This window comes from Myotis nattereri, assembly GCF_964212035.1.
Source record: "Myotis nattereri genome assembly, chromosome: 7".
Classification (NCBI taxonomy): Eukaryota; Metazoa; Chordata; class Mammalia; order Chiroptera; family Vespertilionidae; genus Myotis; species Myotis nattereri.
Window position 1 is genome coordinate 38,098,029 of NC_138082.1, and position 19,984 is coordinate 38,118,012.

Genomic DNA, 19,984 nt, shown 5'->3' on the forward strand with positions numbered 1-19,984 from the left:
ATAATTCTGGAGATTAAGGATCCCAGCCAGAGTGGGGCAGATGCATTTAGACAGTGAAGATGCATTTAGACAATGAGGACATACTGAATGCTACCTGTGAGCATCAACACATCAACAAGGGACCTGTTCGTGGTCCTCACCTGTCTAAACTTTGATTCAATTATATTGAATTTCACCAGGCATCCCAGTCTTACTAATGCTTCCCCACAAACGCCCACTCAACTACTCTTCAGGCACCCTAATATAGCCTGAAGTTAGCCGGGACTTGTATGTATTATGATTTACATATAAAACATCAAGTTCTCTTTACTCAGAACCCTCAAGGCTACTGAGAAAAGGTGACCGAGCTGAGAAACATTTGAGTTGCTTCCTAGATTCTGGTAACATGGCTAAGTTGAGATGAAGTTACAGCTCTCTTGGGGTTCCGGGCTACTAGTTTCATAGCTGACAATGGTAGCTGAGGGGCAGAATAGCTCAGTGAAATATTGGACATTTGCAAAAGGTTCCAAAAGTTCACTCCTGGGAATGTAATGATTTCTGCTTCCAAGTTCCGGGAGGATGCTGCTGTTTCTTATGCTTAATGTTGGAGCTACTTTGTTGCCATAGGAATTAAAACACTGAGTTTCACATCAAGTCACATTCATTTTGGTTCATAGCCCTGGAAAAACTGATCAATAAATAATAACTAAGAAGAGATAATTACATAAAAAAATTGTAGTTGCTCTGAAACCGGTTTGGCTCAGTGGATAGAGCGTCGGCCTGCGGACTGAAAGGTCCCGGGTTCGATTCTGGTCAAGGGCATGTACCTGGGTTGCAGGCACATCCCCAGTAGGAGATGTGCAGGAGGCAGCTGATCGATGTTTCTCTCTCATCGATGTTTCCAACTCTCTATCTCTCTCCCTTCCTCTCTGTAAAAAATCAATAAAATATATTTAAAAAAAAATTTTTTTTTTTAAATTGTAATTGCTTATTGACAAAATAAGAAACAGGAGTGTCGGGTTCCTCAGACCTCATTTATTCCTTTTCTAGAAAGCTATAAGATAACAAAAGATATAGACCTAGAATTATAACACTTAAGCTTAAATTTTTAAAATCACCTAGAACCATTTAAAGAACTATCTTTTTCAGTACCAAGATAGTTTTTGGAAATTAAGAACATTTTCTTGGTTTGCAGGGCCTAATTACACATTGGCACATAGTAAGTGCTAAATTAAAACATTTTTTAATTTCAAATTGAAATAGAAACATTTTTGCCTAAGTCAGAGGGAACTAGCAAACAAAGGGCCATTGTCCTTTAAACGTTTTCTTCGGGAAGGTAAGAGAAGAGTGGAACATTTTCTTGACCCTTTTTTGAGGTGGAAGAAAGAATAAATCTTGACTGACTACCTGAGGAAAAAAAGAAAACAAATTAAAAAATATATAGGTTGAGATTTCTAACCTTTATTAAGGGCCTATATTGTGTACCAGAACCCTCAGCTTACACACTACAGAATTAATAGGCCATGTGGCATGTGTGACAGGCTTGCCAAATCATTCTAACCATGATCTGCTCCAACTATAATGAACACCCTGTCCCTGCTCTTCTTCAAGCTACTAGCTCAACCTTTTCCCCCATGATTTCAGTGACACCTCTCCTCCCACCCCCAGTCCTCAAATCTAAGTCATGATTATTTCCCTGATTTTTTTTTTTTTTTAAAAAAAGACTGAACTAGTACAGGAGACAATATATAATTAGCTATGTAGGGTTTTTCTTTTTAAGCACCCAGAGCAAATAACATATTAACAGAAAAAAAAATCTGGTCTTTGTTCACAGTATTATTTTTAAAAATGTGAAATTTCACTATGGTGCCAAACCATACAATGACTAAATAAGAAGAAGCCAATAAAACATGACAGATCCCATGGGGTTGGGTAACACCAAGAGCCTGAGGCCTTGCTAAGCATGTGCCTAAAGGCCTCTGGCCATCAGCTTCCTATGCCTGTATTCAAGACCAGCGCATTCGCAACATTGAAGTGTGTTTTTAAAAGAACTTCTTTATTATTTGAGCAATACTACTATATTCTGCCACATTTAAAAGTGATAGCAGCTGCAAAAATAATAACTAAGAACTTAGTGACTCCCCTCAACACTCTAATTATTTATTATTTTTACAAAGCAGTCCTAATATATAAAAAGCCAGGGGCCATCATGACCAAAACAACCGGACGGATGACTGAACAGCGGGCTTTGTGGGGTGACCAGGCCAGCGGCGGGGGTGGGAGGGTGGGGGTGGGGGAGCAGTTGGAGGAAACCAGGCCAGCAGAGGGGGCAGTTAGGGGCGATCAGGCAGGCAGGCAGGTGAACAGTTAGGAGCCAGCAGTCCCAAATTGTGAGAGGGATGTCCAACTGCTGGTTTAGGATCAGGCCTAAACTGACAGTTAAACATCCCCCGAGGGGTCCCGGATTAGAGAGGGTGCAGAACCCACCCCCCCACCCCCCCTCTGTGCACAAATGTTGTGCACTGGGCCTCTAGTTTTTAATATAAGAAAGCTTGTTGATAGCTTGAAGAAATAGGATGCCTGCAACAGTCTTGTAATTGTCCATCTAAACCAGGGGTCCTCAAACTACGGCCCGCGGGCCACATGCAAATACAAATATCGTATTTGTTCCCGTTTTGTATTTTTACCTCAAAATAAGATATGTGCAGTGTGCATAGGAATTTGTTCATAGTTGTTGTTTTTTTTAACTATAGTCCGGCCCTCCAACGGTCTGAGGGACAGTGAACTGGCCCCCTGTTTAAAAACTTTGAGGACCCCTGATCTAAACTAAGAGGCTTTTAAGTGTGAGCACAGAAACTTCACTGTGTCTAAGAAAACCTAGTGGTTTCGGATTGGAGGATATCTTTATGCTGCTGCCTAGAAACTACTGATAGAGCAGAAGCGTTAGAGTGTGGATAATGACGTTGCTTTTTGCTCCTCATAGAACTTGAGACAAGTTATTTAACTCTATTAGTCCTTAATTCTGGCATTCCCTAAATAGAGTTATTTATAACTTCTCCCTCTGCTAAACAGCTTAGAGATCAATTAGATAAGCAGTTGAAAAGGTGTCATGGTGTATCTTTTACAGATATAAAGCCTAAAGCCCATTTCTAAGAGGCTTTACTGTTTCCTTCTCCGGGGTGGGCCTGGCTTCGTTGAAAACATCAGAAGAGAGGAATTAGTTGAATAATGAAGGCAACATAAAAACATTTCCATTCCTGCCCTTCCCATTAACTTGTGACTCATTCTTCAAGTGTGGTATTATAGTCACTTCCTCTGGAAGTTTCATGTCATGTGCAGATAGCTCCTGTAGGTAGCACACCTCAGATCTTGGACAGTATGAGTGTATAAATAGTATAATTATAGCATTCTGTACGTCAACCCCAAAGATGGTACAAAGTTATTCACATGAGGTCTGAAGGTATTATTAGCTATTAGAAGAATAAAATTAACTCTGATTTAAAACATTATTTTCTGGTAAATCCAAGCCTTTTTAATAGGTGGGGAGGGACAAAAAGGGACAAGGGGTTGAATTTGAGAAGAAAGCTAACCAAGTTATCTCCCTGTGAAACCATGGGGAAGGGAAAGCATTTTCTTACTTCATGATGCTCAAACACATAGATGTGGCTAGATTCAAGTCCTAACTCCCGTTCGCCTTCCTTGTTAACGCTATGGGGCCTTCATGCTTTTTCTTGCCTCCATTTCCTCTTCTCTAAAATGGAATAAAAATAATAGCTCCGAACCTCAGAATTATAAGTAATAAGAGGAGGAAGCACTTGGCACACGAACTCTTCCGTGTGTGCTTGTGGCGCTGTGTTTCATGAGCACACAGTACCTGCTCGGTAGCTACTGTAGATGAGACAGCACCCACCTGTTCTTTAGAAGCGCTCGTGTGTTTTCTAACGGCCGCAGCAAGGTCGTTTTATTCTCACCCTGGTTGTGAAGTGCGAGCGCGTGTTGAGATCAGTGAGGAGGAAACAGACAAAAGGCAAAATAGACTTAAAATGACAAGAGCTAAGTCCTCATGAAAGGTACAGATTAATTTTGGGCCTCAGGGATTCTCAGCCTTTAGTAGCCATGTCCATGGACTCGCCGCTCCCTAACCCCGATGCTACACTGTAGGTTATGCTTAGCTAGAGAGCAAGGCAAACACTAGCCCTTAAACTCCCAAATAGCTGTTCTCCCAAACCCATACTTGTGGGAGTGCACAGATCTGGAAACGTAAGGATATGAAATCACCTTCGCTATGGCATTGGATGCTGCTAGTGACTAAGTTAAGGGAAGCCTTGACTTTCTGTGCGTTTTGCTTCTGTTTTATGCTTTCCACGTGGCAATATTAGTATAACTCTTTAAAAAACACGCATCCTGTTAGTTACTGTTCATTTATTTCCCATTGATGTTTGCTAGGAAAAAATCCCCCCCAGGCATCCGCTTGTAGACTATTCTAAGGAACCATTTGCTGCCATGTCTGAGCGCCTCATCTGGTCTCTTCCCCGGCCTCAAAATACCGGCTCCACAGGACCCGCCCTGTCATGACATGTGAGGCACGCGGGGAAGGGTTGTCTGTGGTCTCAGGAAGGACCCGCGCCCCTCTGTCCCCCACAGGCTCGCAGCTTCCTCCCACCCCACCCCGACCGCCTGTCTTGCCTGCGCCCCAGGTTGGGGCCCCTGCAAGCGAGCCTTTTCGCAGCAGCTTGGTGTCAAGCAAACAACCAGGAGGGATGAAGGTTTCAAAGTGCCCAGCCCAGTCTGTCCTCTCCTCCCACGCGGAGGCTGGGAAACGAACCGGTGCCTTGACATTCCCCGGAGACGTGACGCACGTGTCTCGCTGTTGCCAGGGATCGCCGCCTCCTGTCAGACCCGGCTTTGTGCTGGGGTTTCAGGCAGAGTCCTATGGCCTTGGGCTTTTTTTCTGCGCGTTCTGAGCACACTGTGACCATAAAGCCGGGTTGGTGAGTCCCTGGGAAACAGCAGAGGTCACTAATGAAAGGCGCTTGCCCGTCAGTGACTCTCATCTTTAATGGCTTTCAAGGGGCTTGGCCCCATCGTTTGTCTGCGTCCCGCTGGCTGGAGGGGATAATGCTGCTATTCTTTTCATTACCATGTCAAGGCCCTGCTTGCTGCTATCCCCTTTTGATCAGCCACGCTTGGGACACGCTGAACTTTCTCCTCTGCCCTCAAAGTCCCAAGTTGCCAAACGAATGTCTGTAAAATAGAACAGGGCATGCAATTGTAGCCACTAAAGACAGAGAGATAGACTATCATGTGTCTATTTCTATGCACATTTCAGGGTTCTCCCACCGTACAGATTCCTAAGGAAGAGCGACCCATCGTCTGTTTAAGCTCTTCATTACTTTCATGAAGGAATGACATTCTCCCTTGCCCTTATAGCCGCTGTCACCTTCCAGGTTAAACCACTCTGTCTCCAAAGCCAGGTTTCTGACATGAAGGAAATTGTTTCCATTTAGTACTTTGAGTCACAAACAATAATAAAGAGTAGCTGAGAAAAGTTGAAAGCATCTTATTTTAAGTGTCAGACTTTAAAAGTTTCCTTTATCGTATGTTTCCTCTCCCAACCTTGCCCTATGTCGGCTTATAAATACCAGGTTAACTGCTTGCTTGCCTGAAAAAGTCCGTAATCCACTTCATGATCCCCTGAAAGGCCACACTGAAACCCTAACCTCTGTGGGACCCCAACACTGTCCTTCACCATCCAGTCCAAGTAAAATAGAACCATCTTTGAGAGCACAGCCACATTGAAAACAGGGAAAGGAGGTACAGTTGCCTCACCTACATTATGCATAAAAGATCTTGCTGTGTAGCTCTTTTTTTTTTCTGTTCTTGATCGTTTGCATAATTGCAGTGCTCTTCTGATTCACTCTGCCATCCAAGACTTGGCTGCCAGCCCTGCAAACTGCTTTCATATAAAACTGGAAGTCAAGAAGTAAAGTTTGTTGCTCCAATTAGCCTAAAATCCAACCTAATTCACTGTTGGACCAAAAGAGGACTTTCTAAAGACAAGTAAAAGCAGTGCCTATCACTTCAGTAGCCGATCTCTAAAGGAAGGTTGGGTTGACTGTCCTCTTTCCAGCTGAGCTAGAAATGACATTTTAACATTCTCATTCAAGGTCAATGGCTGTATTGTCCTCTCGTGGTAGTTGCAAAATCGACTGGGGTGGGGGCAGGTGATGAAAGATGAGGGGAACGAAGCTTCATTACTGCGTTACCCAATCAGCCCCTGCCCACCAGCTGGAGGTCAGGGGAGTACAGAGACACAAAACTCAGCTCCGCCAGGGAAAAAGGAGAGGTGTGTTTGTTGGCTGAGGAACACGCACTCTGTTGTATGTTGGTGATTGCTCCATTTGTTTACATGGTGACTCATCCATGCGGCCACCCTTTGTTCTTTAGACAAGACAGGCCGTCCAGCAGACCAAATCTTTGTTTCTTATGAGCTCATCGGCTTCTGCCTTCTGCAGGCCACACCTGTAATTATAATTAGGGCCCAGTGCTTGGGATGCTGCAATCCTTTCTAGTGAAACCAATTGTGAGTTCACAAACGAGATGCTTAGCGAAGAGAGAATACCTCAATTGATAGAATCAGTGTCATTAGCCCCTTTCACTGGTTATTCTGGCTGCACTTAGCCTTCTATTAAGATTTGGGTGATTAACATTTTTCAGTAATATGGGGCATTTTTACATTTTCAAGGGAAATGTGATGTTAAACTAACTGGGACACTGTGAACAGGCCTAAGAAGGTGAGGCTTTCGGAAGCAAACAGCCGATACCGGGAGATGAAGAAACGGGTGAAGTTGCACCTCAGTGACATTGATGAAGAAAAGAGATCCTTGTAGCATCACTGAAGTGAACGCCTAAGAGACGGCATTTGTACATCATCACATGTTGACTATTTATTTTGACCACATCTTTCTTATAAGATGGGCATATGTCTCCACACTGACCGGCTCAGTGTGCTGCTAAAATATTCTGCATTATGAATAGTCCACCCTCAAGTCAGAGCAGCCGGATGGTTTTACAAACTCACTGTTCTTTAGATGAAAAAATGTAACACAGAACTTTTTTGTTTCAATGAGATTGAGACTTGGGGACATGCGGGCCTTGTTCTAAAGTAACAGAGTTCCTTTCTTTTTTCTGAAGAGCCATTGTTTCTCTTTGATATAGTGTTCTTTCCTGATACGTGATAAGGAAAGGAATTTGTGATTACTGGGTATATATGCAGTTTGCAGTTCTAACCTCTTTTTTTTCCCCCAGCGTCAAAATAGGAGGAATGGGATTTTTTTTATCCATATAAAGCAGATAAGACTTATTTTTTCCCTCTACAAGGTTTAATGTTTAAACTCTGCACCCGAATATTACAGGCTTCAATTGCTCTATTGTATTTCCATCAGACAAAGAATTTAGTCAACTGCAGTGGCATTTTAGCTTTTTAATCCTGTTGCAAATTACTGGATGTACCATGAGATTTTTCTCTTGTGTATCAAATAAAGTTTAACTTGGGAAAATAAACGAAGCAAAATCTAGGGCAAGGATAATTAATTTAATTTGTCAGTAAGCCCATATTCATCTTAGGAATTTAGATAGAATGAGTATGCTTGAAAAAGATATATATTTACTCATGAAAGCTGCTTTTTTAATCAGGAAGAATCCCAGAATGTTATAATTAGCTGTCACCATCGCCTCACACAGTGGTCCCCCAAGTGTGGCTCCAGGACGAGCCACATCAGCATCCCTCGGGAGCCTGCTTGCCTCCAGGGTTGCTGCCCACGAATAATTCTCCACACTGTCCCCAGAATGCCCCTGAAAAATACTGACCTAATTATGCCACCCTCTTCCTTAAAACTCTGACCCAGCTCCCCATGGCCCTTGAGTCAGGATATGAAGGATTTTCAAAGTTCCCCACCCACTATAGCTCCATCCCTCCCTGCATCCCCTATGGCCCCCCACCCACCCACACACACACCACCACCACCACCACCACCATCAGACACCTGCCAGCCCACATGCAGGCACAGGTGCACACACACAACCTGCACAACCACACAGCTCCAGCCATTGAGCTCCTGACAGGTCCACTCCTGTCTCCATCTCACCCTGAGGCTCTGTTCATTGTTCCTTCCTCCTGAAGTTCCCTTTCCCCTTCCTTACCTCCCACTTTTCCCACCTCTCTTATCTGCATAACTTGTTCTCATCCTTCCAGGACTCATGTTGGTTCTCACTCACCTCTAGGAAGCTCTGCCTGAACACTCCCACCCAAGCGTAGGCTGGTTGCCTTTCCTAGGAATGATCTGTGCTCTTCCATCACTGCACTCACCACCCAGACATACCGAACTGCAAGTACTTTTTTTGTCTTTTTGCCCCTGACTAAACTATAAGCTTCTAGATGGGAATGAATATCTCTTACAGTCTTGATATCCCAATAGCTAGCATAGGGCTTGGTTCATAATAAGCATTTAATAAATATGCATTGGATGAATGAATGAGTCCCTTGCTACTACAGATGAACAGAGTTTGGTCCAGAGAGAAAAAGTGTCCTGACAAATCTACTTTGTAGAATGAACACCCTAACCTAACCCCCTGTTGTTCAATCCAGTGTTCTTGCTATGAAATCATACTATTAGTTAGACCCAAGGAAAAATTCACCCCCACTGTTCTGTGTGTTAGCTGTTCAACTCTAGACAGAGAATTAGGATTAGGAGGTCTTTGGGTTTATTTTATAACAATTTTAATGACTTGATTATGATTTTGTGATGAGATATCCTGAGAAAGGTGATGACCCCATACCCAATAGAGTAACATATCACTTAGTACCACTTCCCAAGTCCCCTAGCCTACACAGGCCGTCTATCGGCTGCAGGGCACAGGGTTCCTCAGATCTTAGCTAGATACAAGTGCTCTATTGGTTTGAAAGATCTAATGAGGTGACTAAACCAGGAAAGTCACCTCACACAGTGGGTGAGAATGTGGGCTCTGAGCTCAGACTGGGGGCTCAATCTTGTTTCCACCCTGTGCTAACTACTGTGGCACATAAGCTTCAGTTCTTTCATCAGCAAAATATGGGAGAAGGTGTTTCTTGGCTCATGGCACTGGTGTAGAGACCAAAGAAAGGTGATCAATCTAAAGCATTTAACACTCTGACATATAGAAAGTGCCTGACAAACATGTGCAAAATTAAAACTAATATGATACTGAGAAGATTAGCCACCAGTTTCAGCAGAGGCCAGACATACAGAAAAGTTAAAATGCAAGTTAATGTCTACTTTAGGCTAAGATTCCACTAAAGGGCATTGTTTTTCACATGTGTTATTCTGAAGATTTTAATCTAGCAACAGAGATACTATGATAAAGTTCAGATCCCAAAAGTTTAACATTAATATAGTGGCATTTTATTTGTATCCAGCTTTATTGAGGTATAATTGACCAAAAAAATTGTAAGATATTTAAAGTGTACAGTGTGAAAGGCTTCCACCCATCTAGTTAATTAACACATCCATCACCCTATATATTTATCTTTTTGTGTGTTTGTGAGAACATTTAAGCCCTACTCTCTTAGCAAATTTCCATCATACAATACAGTCTTAATTGTAGTCACCATGTTCTATATTAGATCCTGAGATCATTTTCCTTTTATAGCTGAAAGTTTGTAACCTCTTATCAACCTCTCCCTATGCCTCCCCTCCTTCCCTCACCCCCTCAGTCCCTGGTAACCACTCTTCTACTCTCTGTTTCGATGAGTGTGACTTTTCAAAGATTCTACATATTAGTGATCCCATGCCGTATTTGTCTTTCTGGATCTAGTTTATTTCATGTAGTATAATGCCCTCAAAGGGCACTTTAATATAAGTTGTTTGTTAAGGGAAACACATTTGGGCATTTAAAAAAATTATGTTTTCTGTTTTGCAAAGATTGGACACACTATTACCGTCATGGATTTAGAACAACCACGGGATTTTTTTTCCCATGTACAAGTGCTATGCACAAGTTCAAGTGTGAGAGAATATGCCTGACTTTTCCAATTAAGATCTGAACTCTTCTTATTGCATCGTGGTCAGTTTATAATTTCACTCTGCACCCTTTAGAACGATCCATGCAGTGAGCCTTTCTTGAATTCGGTGGGAGTACTATGCCCATCTGGGCTTCCTGAAGCAGAGTGAGAAAAGGGACAGTCCCACAATGAGGAATGACGTTTTCATTGTCCTTAGATGATGACATTAAGGATATTATAAAAAGGAGGGATTCAATGAAGTAGGCCTGTAAGTGTGAGTCTCAGTTGGCCCTTTTATACAAAGGCCCTTGTTAGAAATGACACTGCTTTTTTTATTCTCCAGTCATTTCTAGAAGATAGTATGTATGCTGCTTGAGAAGGGTCAGAAATCCCCCTGATTTCATTAAGATGATAATGTTGGTGTCAGTAGAAGCATGATCACTGCATAATTAAAAAGAACCTAACCCCCGTTCTAACAATGAAAAGATGGACAACTTGATTACAAAATTGGTCAAACATTTGTTGGTGGTGTCTTCATTCTTGATGCTGTACGAGGGCTTAGACAGAAATTAGTCAAATACATACTCTTTATCAAATTTGCAGTTTAAAACACAAAAATCTGACTCTAGCTCTTACTGGCTGGGAGAAGTTGTTTAACTTCTCTAAGCCTCAGCTTTCTGATCTGTAGAATGGAGGTCTAGAAAGCTATGCATCTTCCTCAGGCTCTGAGATGAAATAAGATCATCTCTGTGAAGAGGGAAGCATAGTACCTGGGTCATAGGGCTCAGTATTAGCTATTATCATCCAAACCCAGTGCTCCAGATCTATCATTGGAGGGTATTTTGTGGGAGAATCTGATGGTTCCTATTATTCCATATTATAGCCCTCAAATAGTTAAAAATGTGGACACACACACACACACACGCCCCTCAACCGTCCTTATTACAACTCCACCGGAGCTCAGAGCAAGAAGCTGTCAGGATGAGGGCTGTAGTTCTCTTCATCCAGGAAGTTCCATGACACATTTAGGGACGAATGTGTCTGAACTCAGCTGAGATGGGGCAGCAATGAAACTCTGTGAAATGTACTCAGCTCTTGAGAGAAGAATACATTTATTTTGAAAGTATTTATCTGTGCTTTTTCTTTTCTTTTGCTTTCCTGGTTTGGGGCTTCCTGAAGCTTTTTGGGGTTTTTTTCTACCATACAACCGATCCTGCTTACCACTCTCTCCAGATCTGAATTCTTACTCCTCTCCCACCAGCTCTCCAAGTTCTTCCTTCCTTTCTCCTCATGTTGTACCTTCCATTCCACTGTCAGCAACCCCCTTCTAAGTAGCAATACTTACAAAGTTTTTGAAGAAAGCTGAGGCCCTAGCCCGTTTTACTCAGTGGATAGAGCGTTGGCCTACGAACTGAAAGGTCCCAGGTTCGATTCCGTCAAGGCCACATGCCCCGTTGTGGGCTAGATCGTGGGGGACTTGCAGGAGGCAGCCAATCCATGATTCTTTCTCATCATGGATGTTTCTCTCTCTCTCTCCCTCTTCCTTCCTCTCTGAAATTAATAAAAATATTTAAAAATTTTTTAAAAAAGAAAGCTAGGTATTTCATGTTTTGCAACCATTGGACTAATTCAGCCTATTAAACTGTCATCGGTGCGGTGCTCTGGGTTGACGCACAGCTAGAGAGAAACCCAAGAGGAGTTGACTCAGCTCTCCATGGAATAGGGGGCTCTCAGGGAGACTGTTTAGAATAAAATTATCAACTAAAAGGTGAGATTATCAAAATCTCTGAAATAATGAGGGATAATAACAGATTAAAGTAGACTTGTTCATTCGGTCCTGGAATTTTAGAATTAATGAGTCTTCTAGGTGCCTGAAGGGGATAGGCTTAAGAAAACTAAAAGAGGCATAATGTAAACTTGCGCAACCAATTCCCCCACAGGGTTTTACAGACTGGAAGTAAAAATCATTTAAGAAGGGATTGGATATGCTATGGCTGGTAGGTCGTATTAAATTGGCCTTTTTTGACCAACGTTCATGCTATTCTCAAATTCAGATTATAAATTACCTTCTCTTCAGAGCCATATTATTAGCTCTGGGAACACAGGGAGGTTGGAATTTCTCATTACATGCGTCTCTCTTGAAATATAAGATGTTGTGAACCCAGGGTTATCGAGTGTAAACGTGATGTCAGATCAACTAATGAAAGGCTAGCGCATAAAGGCTGAGGTGTGTAATCTCAGTTATTGTCGTCATTACTCTGTGGGAGTCATTTGACCAGTCTCATCACGCCACATGCTGCCTGCTTCACTTTCTGTCTCCGAGAGTCATGACTGATGGTTGCTGGGCCACATTCTCTCAAGAGAAGTCTTTATTCTATAATGTAGGGACAGCTGCAAAATGACAGTGTGTACCAGTGTCAGGAATCCAAGGCGTGACCTCAGTTGACAGTCAAGCTGACAGCAGTTTCATAGTCGATATATCCACAGGATAATGCGTTTTCACATGTGAACTGTGGTGAATTTTGTCTCTTATGTGCACATGCATTCGAGCACCCCAGGCCAGGAGAGGATCTCACAGTGCCTTGTATTCTTGAACCATCACTTTAAAAATAAGCACTTCTTATTTATAGGCTTAGAGACAAACACCAGCCAGGCCGCTGTGGCTCCATGGTTGAGCGTCGACCTATGAACTCAGTGATGGCGAACCTTTTGAGCTCGGCGTGTCAGCATTTTGAAAAACCCTAACTTAACTCTGGTGCCGTGTCACATATAGAAATTTTTTGATATTTGCAACCATAGTAAAACAAAGATTTATATTTTTGATATTTATTTTATATATTTAAATGCCATTTAACAAAGAAAAATCAACCAAAAAAATGAGTTTGCATGTCACCTCTGACACGCGTGTCATAGGTTCGCCATCACTGAACTAACTAGGAGATCATGGTTCTATTTGTGGTCAGAGCACAAGGGCACATGCCGGGTTGTGGGCTCAATTCCCAGTAGGAGATGTGCTGGAGGCAGCCAATCAATGATTCCCTCTCATCATTGATGTTCCTATCTCTCCCTCTCCCTACTTCTCAATAAAAATATATCTTTAAAGAAAATGAAAGAAAAACACTAGTCAGTATTTAGGGAGTTAGAGGAGTCCTGATCTTTTGCTTCCACTGTCTTCCCCAGGCCAGTTACACCAGACTTTTCTGTTCCCAGATGCACAGGTTACTCAACTTGGCTGCTATTTTAAATAGCGTATATGTTTATTAGATCTCAGAAATTTCTGTTTATTAATTGTAACTTCCCCCCTTTGGAAACATCCAATTTGACATGTATTCTTTTAACCACAAATGTCTTATGTGAGCTTCTGGCTTTTCCCCCAGAATGAACTAACTATAGTTGTTTTGGATTTTTGTGTTTTTTGTCAGGGGAGCTTGATTTGAAAGTGCAGAGCAAACAGACCATCAAAAACATCTAAAGCTCCTTTACAAGCCGTGGATGAACTAGACATGGTCATGAACTTTAAGCTTTTATTACATTTATTTGGTGGCTATTTTCCAAAGAGCTAGGTTACCATTGTGACTGTTTACTTGAAAGAAGCAAAATTATGAGTTAAATGGATACTTCTATATTTTAGGAGTCCTAGAGGTAGATGTAATTTCTTTTTTTGTTATATGTATTTCATTGAGACTACAGTAAAATCCCTTGTTATAAAGATTCAAACAAAATTACAAAGTGTAACAGGAGAGAACAAGATTGATTCCTTGTGCCCAGAAAAAAAGGATGGTCCCTCCCTCTCAGGAAAAAGCAGCCCCTTCAAATGAAACATGAGCCATGCCATAGTCAGCAGATTAGCACGGTATCTAGCAAGGAGGCCAAGCAAGATAACAGGCTCAGAATGGCAACACCCCATTTCTGCCTCCACACATTTTCCTGCCTCAGAAGCCTATACAAAAGTCTAAATCCACCCCCAGGATATGTTAAGGCTTTCAAGAGTTCCAGCAACCCACTTTATAGGCTCATATATTAAACATTTTAATTCAGGGTCATGGCACAGAGCACACTTTTGTGTCTGGCTTGTAAATTTGATCCATACTTTTGAGTAAAAGTTGAGAGATAGGGAAAGACAGTTGCCTTAAAGATAGCTGTAATTTTGATAAATGTTTGATCAGAGCCTCAATTCTAAATTAAATTTCTTGTTTTTCAAATGCCTGGGGCAGTGGAGCCAACAAAAAGCCTCCTCAGAAAAATGATGAGGTTCATGTCTCCACTAAAATGCTCATACGGTTTCACCTTAAAGTTCGCGGGACATGGAAACCATTTTCAGCAACAATACAAAGAAGTCAAGCTGAGCACCTTGTCTGAGGCCCCACAACCCAATGTAGGGATCCTGCCGTCTCTTTCCGGAGACTTTTCCCCAGTTGTTATAGTGTGATTTCAGTTGCCTTCTACACCGCCTTCCCCACACGGTGTCCTCACCTGCTTGCTGGCCCAGGGGTTCCATTCTGTGGGTGCCACATTTCTTCCTGCTTCAAGATTGTTTTGGTGTTAGTGCTCCCTAAGGAGAAGTGGAACATGCTTCTACACCAGTGGTGGCGAACCTATGACACGCGTGTCAGAGATGACACGCGAACTCATTTTTTTGGTTGCTTTTTCTTTGTTAAATGGCATTTAAGTATATAAAATAAATATCAAAAATATAAGTCTTTGTTTTACTATGGTTGCAAATATCAGAAAATTTCTATATGTGACACGGCACCAGAGTTAAGTTAGGGTTTTTCAAAATGCTGACACGCCGAGCTCATCCTCCCTTGGGAATGCCTTCCTGAAGGAGAGGCTGCATAACCCCATGGCTGGGCATTGAGTTCGAGTTAGTGAAGGAGGAAGAGGGCAGGGGTGTATTCCAGGCCGAGGCAGCGCGGTCCGTACAAAAACACAGAAGCATAGACCTGGTGACTTTGACAGAAATGAAAGTCGTTCAGAATAGTAGGTGTTTGGGGGGCTCCACCATAGTGGCAAGACAGATAAGGGTAGAGGAGTCTCCTTTTCTCATCTGCTTTTGTTCCTGTATTTATTTTCTTGGCCTTGAAAGAACTAATTGTCTTAAAAATCTGACTTTTGTTTGTTTGTTTTTTCTTTATGTTTGGGATGCATATTTACTTCCTTTAACATCAAAAAATCTCACCAAAATTATAGAACTGATTGTGACTTTTCATAAAGATCTTACCATTTCTAATTCACCTACTTCTCAATAATTCATCACCTAAAACAATAACAATAATAACAATAAATGGCAGAGCTTTAATCATGGCTACTCTATAAACAGGTGTGATTCATGTTGAGTTAGAAAGTTTCCTTATTCGGGAATATGCCTACTAACTTCCAATTACTTGTATGGAACCTGAAATTGTCATTAGGAAGTCATGCTTTTTATTCTTCTAAAAAGGAGTAAAACTGTGTGCCAGGCAAATCCTAAATTTGCCTATCATTGAAAGAGCTCAGTTCCTACAAATCAAATTTCTTTTCGTCTCTCATCCTGTAGATTATTCCCTTAATATCAAAAACAGACAAAGTGGTAGGACAGTTAGTTACCTACAAAAATTAAAAAATACTTCCCTTTGTTACACATACTTAAAAATCAATTCCAAATGAATTAAAGACTTAGAAGTGAAAGTGAAAACGTTAGAACTTAAAAAAAAGTAGAATTCTTTTTAAATTTCAAACAAGGAAATATTTCTTAAATAAGACCGAAAAAGTACAATTTATAAAGGAGCTGATTGATAATTTTGACTGTATTAGTATTAAAGCATCTATTCATAATATATTATTTAAAAAGGCAACATTTACAAACATATAGAGGTCTAAAATCTACACTATTTAAATAAAATCTCCAACCAATAGGAAAAGGAGAAGAATGCAATAGGAAAGTGAGCAAAATAACAAATAAGTAACTTTGTTAGAAATCAAAGACATGCAAATGAAAACCACAAGGAAATGCCATATTTTATTTTTCCAGTTGCCAAAAATTTTTAAACTTGGAAAACATCAGGTCTTGGCAAGTTTGGAGCAACAGAGCTCTCATCCATTGCTTGTGGGTGAATAATTTGTACAACGACTTGGGAAGAAATACCTTCTGGCCCAGCACTTTCACTTTTAGGTATATGACTTAGAAAAGCTGTTACACATGTGCATCTGGAGACATGCACAAGAATGCTACACAGAAGTTTTGCCCACAGCAACAAAATGCTGAAAACAACTCACCTATATGTAAATCGTAAACTAGAGAAATGACTTCCACTGGAGTCACAGTGGAAGCTATACCACATTGCAAAGGGAAGACTAACCTTCCTGTGTCACCGTAGATGGACCTAGAAACAGAATGCGGAGGGAAGGAAACAAATCACAGAAGAGAGCATGTGAGTCCAATGACATAATGTTCAAATTCAGGCACACGTAAGTAGTAATTTCTCTAGAGAGGTAGCAAAGTGATCAAGAAATGCAATGAATTTAAAAGGAAAATGAATGAGTTTACATAGCTGTGTAATTGTTACCCCCAGCTGAGGGAAGTAGTGTGACCATAAAGATAATGGCTGGTCTTTTTTGTTTGGTTGTTTAGGACTTATCTCTCTATGAAATACCAAAACAAGACAAACAAACATGGCTGAACGTCTGAGATCCCAGAGGGTTTTGTGAGGGACCTTCCACTGTGCGGCCTGTTCCACAGTCTCCATAGTGAAGCGTTCCCTCTCTTCCCACTGGAGGGTCTCAGCTAACGCATGGCCCTGGTGTGTGCAAAGTCTGACACGAGTCTGCCCCCCCCCCCCTGCAAGTTGTCATTGTGTAATAGTTGCTCTTAAAGGAAATTGACGTGATCATGTCTGGCTCGCAGGAAATTAAGCAGATAAGTGGTCAGACCATCGCACGTGAGGCTTAGTGGACCAGCCGCTGATACCTTTCTCTGGGTGACCGTCCCATTGTGCTCCTCAAGCTTTGGATTTGTGTCTTAGTTCCATTTTCATATCATCATCATGTATTATTTTAATTATTTTTCAATCTTTACATTGTTTTAAAATATGGAAATAATTATTATAAAACACCTTAGCAAGGAAAGAAAAGTTGTATAAAACTTTAAATGTGGTGATGCTAAAGAACTAGAGCAAGGCATTTTCAAACAATAGCAGCAACAAGCAAAGCACTTAAAAATATTTTTATTAGGAATAATAAATCTGTAACCACGGGACAAATTTATAGCCGTTCATTCTTGTAGAAGGATGTGTTGTTTCCCCTTTCTGTATTTGAAAAGGGAAAAAAGGTCAGTGCATGAAAGCATTAGAGTCATCACTGAAGCTCCATAAAACCCAGGGAGCACAATTTTCACATCTTGAAGTCACATAAAATTTCACTGAATTTTGTATTGAGATGAACGTTAATGCAAACATCAATCACTATTCCATTCTACTATGTTATCCCTCAGATACAGGTAAATCTAGCTCAGCACATACTTATGTGTAGGCTGGGAATTAAAATTCCTACTTTGGACATACAAAGAAAATGTTTCAAAGGTCTTTGGGAAGGAGTATTGCATAATGGGGTGAACTCCAAAAAACTTATTTCAACTTCTCTTTGCCACTGTCTAGATGTGAGATCTTGAATAGGTAATTTTACTTTTTCTGGGATGCAGTTTCCTCATCTAAATTTTCTCTTATGTTGCTTCTATTTTAAAATTTCATATTTTGTCTTTACTCTTTACTAAAAGACATGTTATTTAAGCATGGAACACAAGTATTTGTGGGGGGTACGGGGTGGTTGCAGTACTATGAATCATTCATTACAGGGTTCACCTGGCGATACTAACACCCAGCATCTTATATAGAGTAGGTATTCCACAATTATTTTAAGTAAATGAGTGAATGAATACCATAAGCTTGTGAAGCTAACCAGAGCTTGTAATTTGTCTAAAAATTTGTGATTTTTCTTTCATTAAAATGTTATAGCAAATTCTGTGTATGAATTTTAAATCATCTGACTTTCCTAAGGGAATTTTTTTTAACTCCTTTCCTATACAAGCTCCTGGCACACTCACAGGCTAGCGTTCTAAAGAACTGGAGTTTTGAAATAGTTGAAAGAAACTGATTACAGAGCAAGTATTTACTTTTCTCATTAGCATTTTATTGGCCAATTGACATGCCTTCTACCCACTCACTGAACAATCTTGGGTATGTTCATTCTCCATCTCTGGTTCTTTGAAAAATGGAAATAACAATGTTGACCTGTTTTGAGGAAGAAACAGCTAATTGAGCCATAAAGTTAAAAATTCTTCACTAAACCTGTGGAAGGCTAATTTCTGATAACAATATGTGAAAGATATTTGCATGGTTGCTTCTTTTGGGGATGACTGGAAATGAAACAGTGCCCATTAAGAAATAATGTTTTTTTCCCATCCATGGTTGCCCAAGTTTGTTTGGGTTTTTTTGGTTGTTGTTTTTTGTGAGTTTTCCCCTTCTATCTTTCTTAAGGAGTTTGGAATATTATCCTTGTAGGGTATCTGCTGGGTATGTTCCCTTCAAGGTCAAAACGTTTTTTCATGATTCATCAAAGTAAATAATGAAGAGGTGAGTAAATTTAAAGCCCACAGGCAGGTTCTCTGTGGAAAAAGAATTTAGTACTGAATCTTTTTTTTTTTTTTTTGTATTTGATAAAGAATATTTCTGGACAATTTTGCTAAATTTTAGACTAAAAACTTTTTAAAGGCATGATTGCAAAGTTATGAAAATATATCAAAAATACCTCATCATTATAAATATCATATCTAGTTTTAATAAACACGAGTCACAAAACTAGAATGTTTCCCCTTCCCTAGAGGCTTCACTGACCATGGTAATTAATCTTAACATCTGTTAAGGTCACTTGCCTTGTGAAATAATAAATGATCAAATAGCAGGGCCATAAAAGAGTGACGATTGCATGTACATGGTTCACCATATGGCCCAGTTCAGTACTAATACAGGGAAAGCCACGTGCTTAGCAAACAATATGCATATTACAGTCTGTGTTAACAAGAGTACGTTTCTAGCAAGCAAGGGAAATATAGTCATATAATGATAAATTCTGGCCTCCCAAAGATGAAGCTAATATCATTAGCTATTTATTGCAATGGAACTTAAATCTTTTCAAATTAAACTCATGATGGATTTTAATCACTCTGTTAATGTTGGTAAATGATTATGCCTCAAGCCATTACGATAATGATCATTATTAGCAAGACTCTGTTTTTACAATGTTTTTAATGTTTAAAATTAATCTAGAAGTCAAGAGCCATTAAATCATTTTTCCTGCAGCAGAATTTAAAAGATGCACATACTTCACGTAACTGCATTTTAAAAACAAAAGCTAAAAAGGCAATGGGGAAAACGCACAAGGAAATCAAGCTATTAACTACAGCGCCACCAAGTGATTAACTTAAAAATTCCATGTAGAAGCAAAAAGGCAGTTACACCAAGGAAATAGGTATATACAGAAGAGACCACAGTAGGAACTTTAGATAGATGCTGTTTATTGACCTATCATGGGTCTCAAAACTCTAAGAAGTCAACTTCTACCTCCAGAATTTCAAGGTTCAGAATGCTGGGAAAGCTCAGGAATCAGCAGTGGGTTGCCAGAGAGCCTACAATTTGCAGAATTTGAATCACAGATGGGGATTAGCCCTTTAAACAGCAGCTACATTTTTAAATGTCTGCATGAGCGATATGAAAGATTTGATTATTACACATGACATGGCATCATCTCCTAACACAAAGAATAAGATGTGAACAAAAAACATATACTACGAAACTTTTATATCATATTTCCTATAACCTGAGAAGTCTATAATTCTCTCTAAGCGCTAGGTTTCACATCTATAAAATGTTGAAATCAGAGTAGATGATTTCTCAGTTACTTACCAGGCCAGAAATCTTATGGCAAGAATCACTT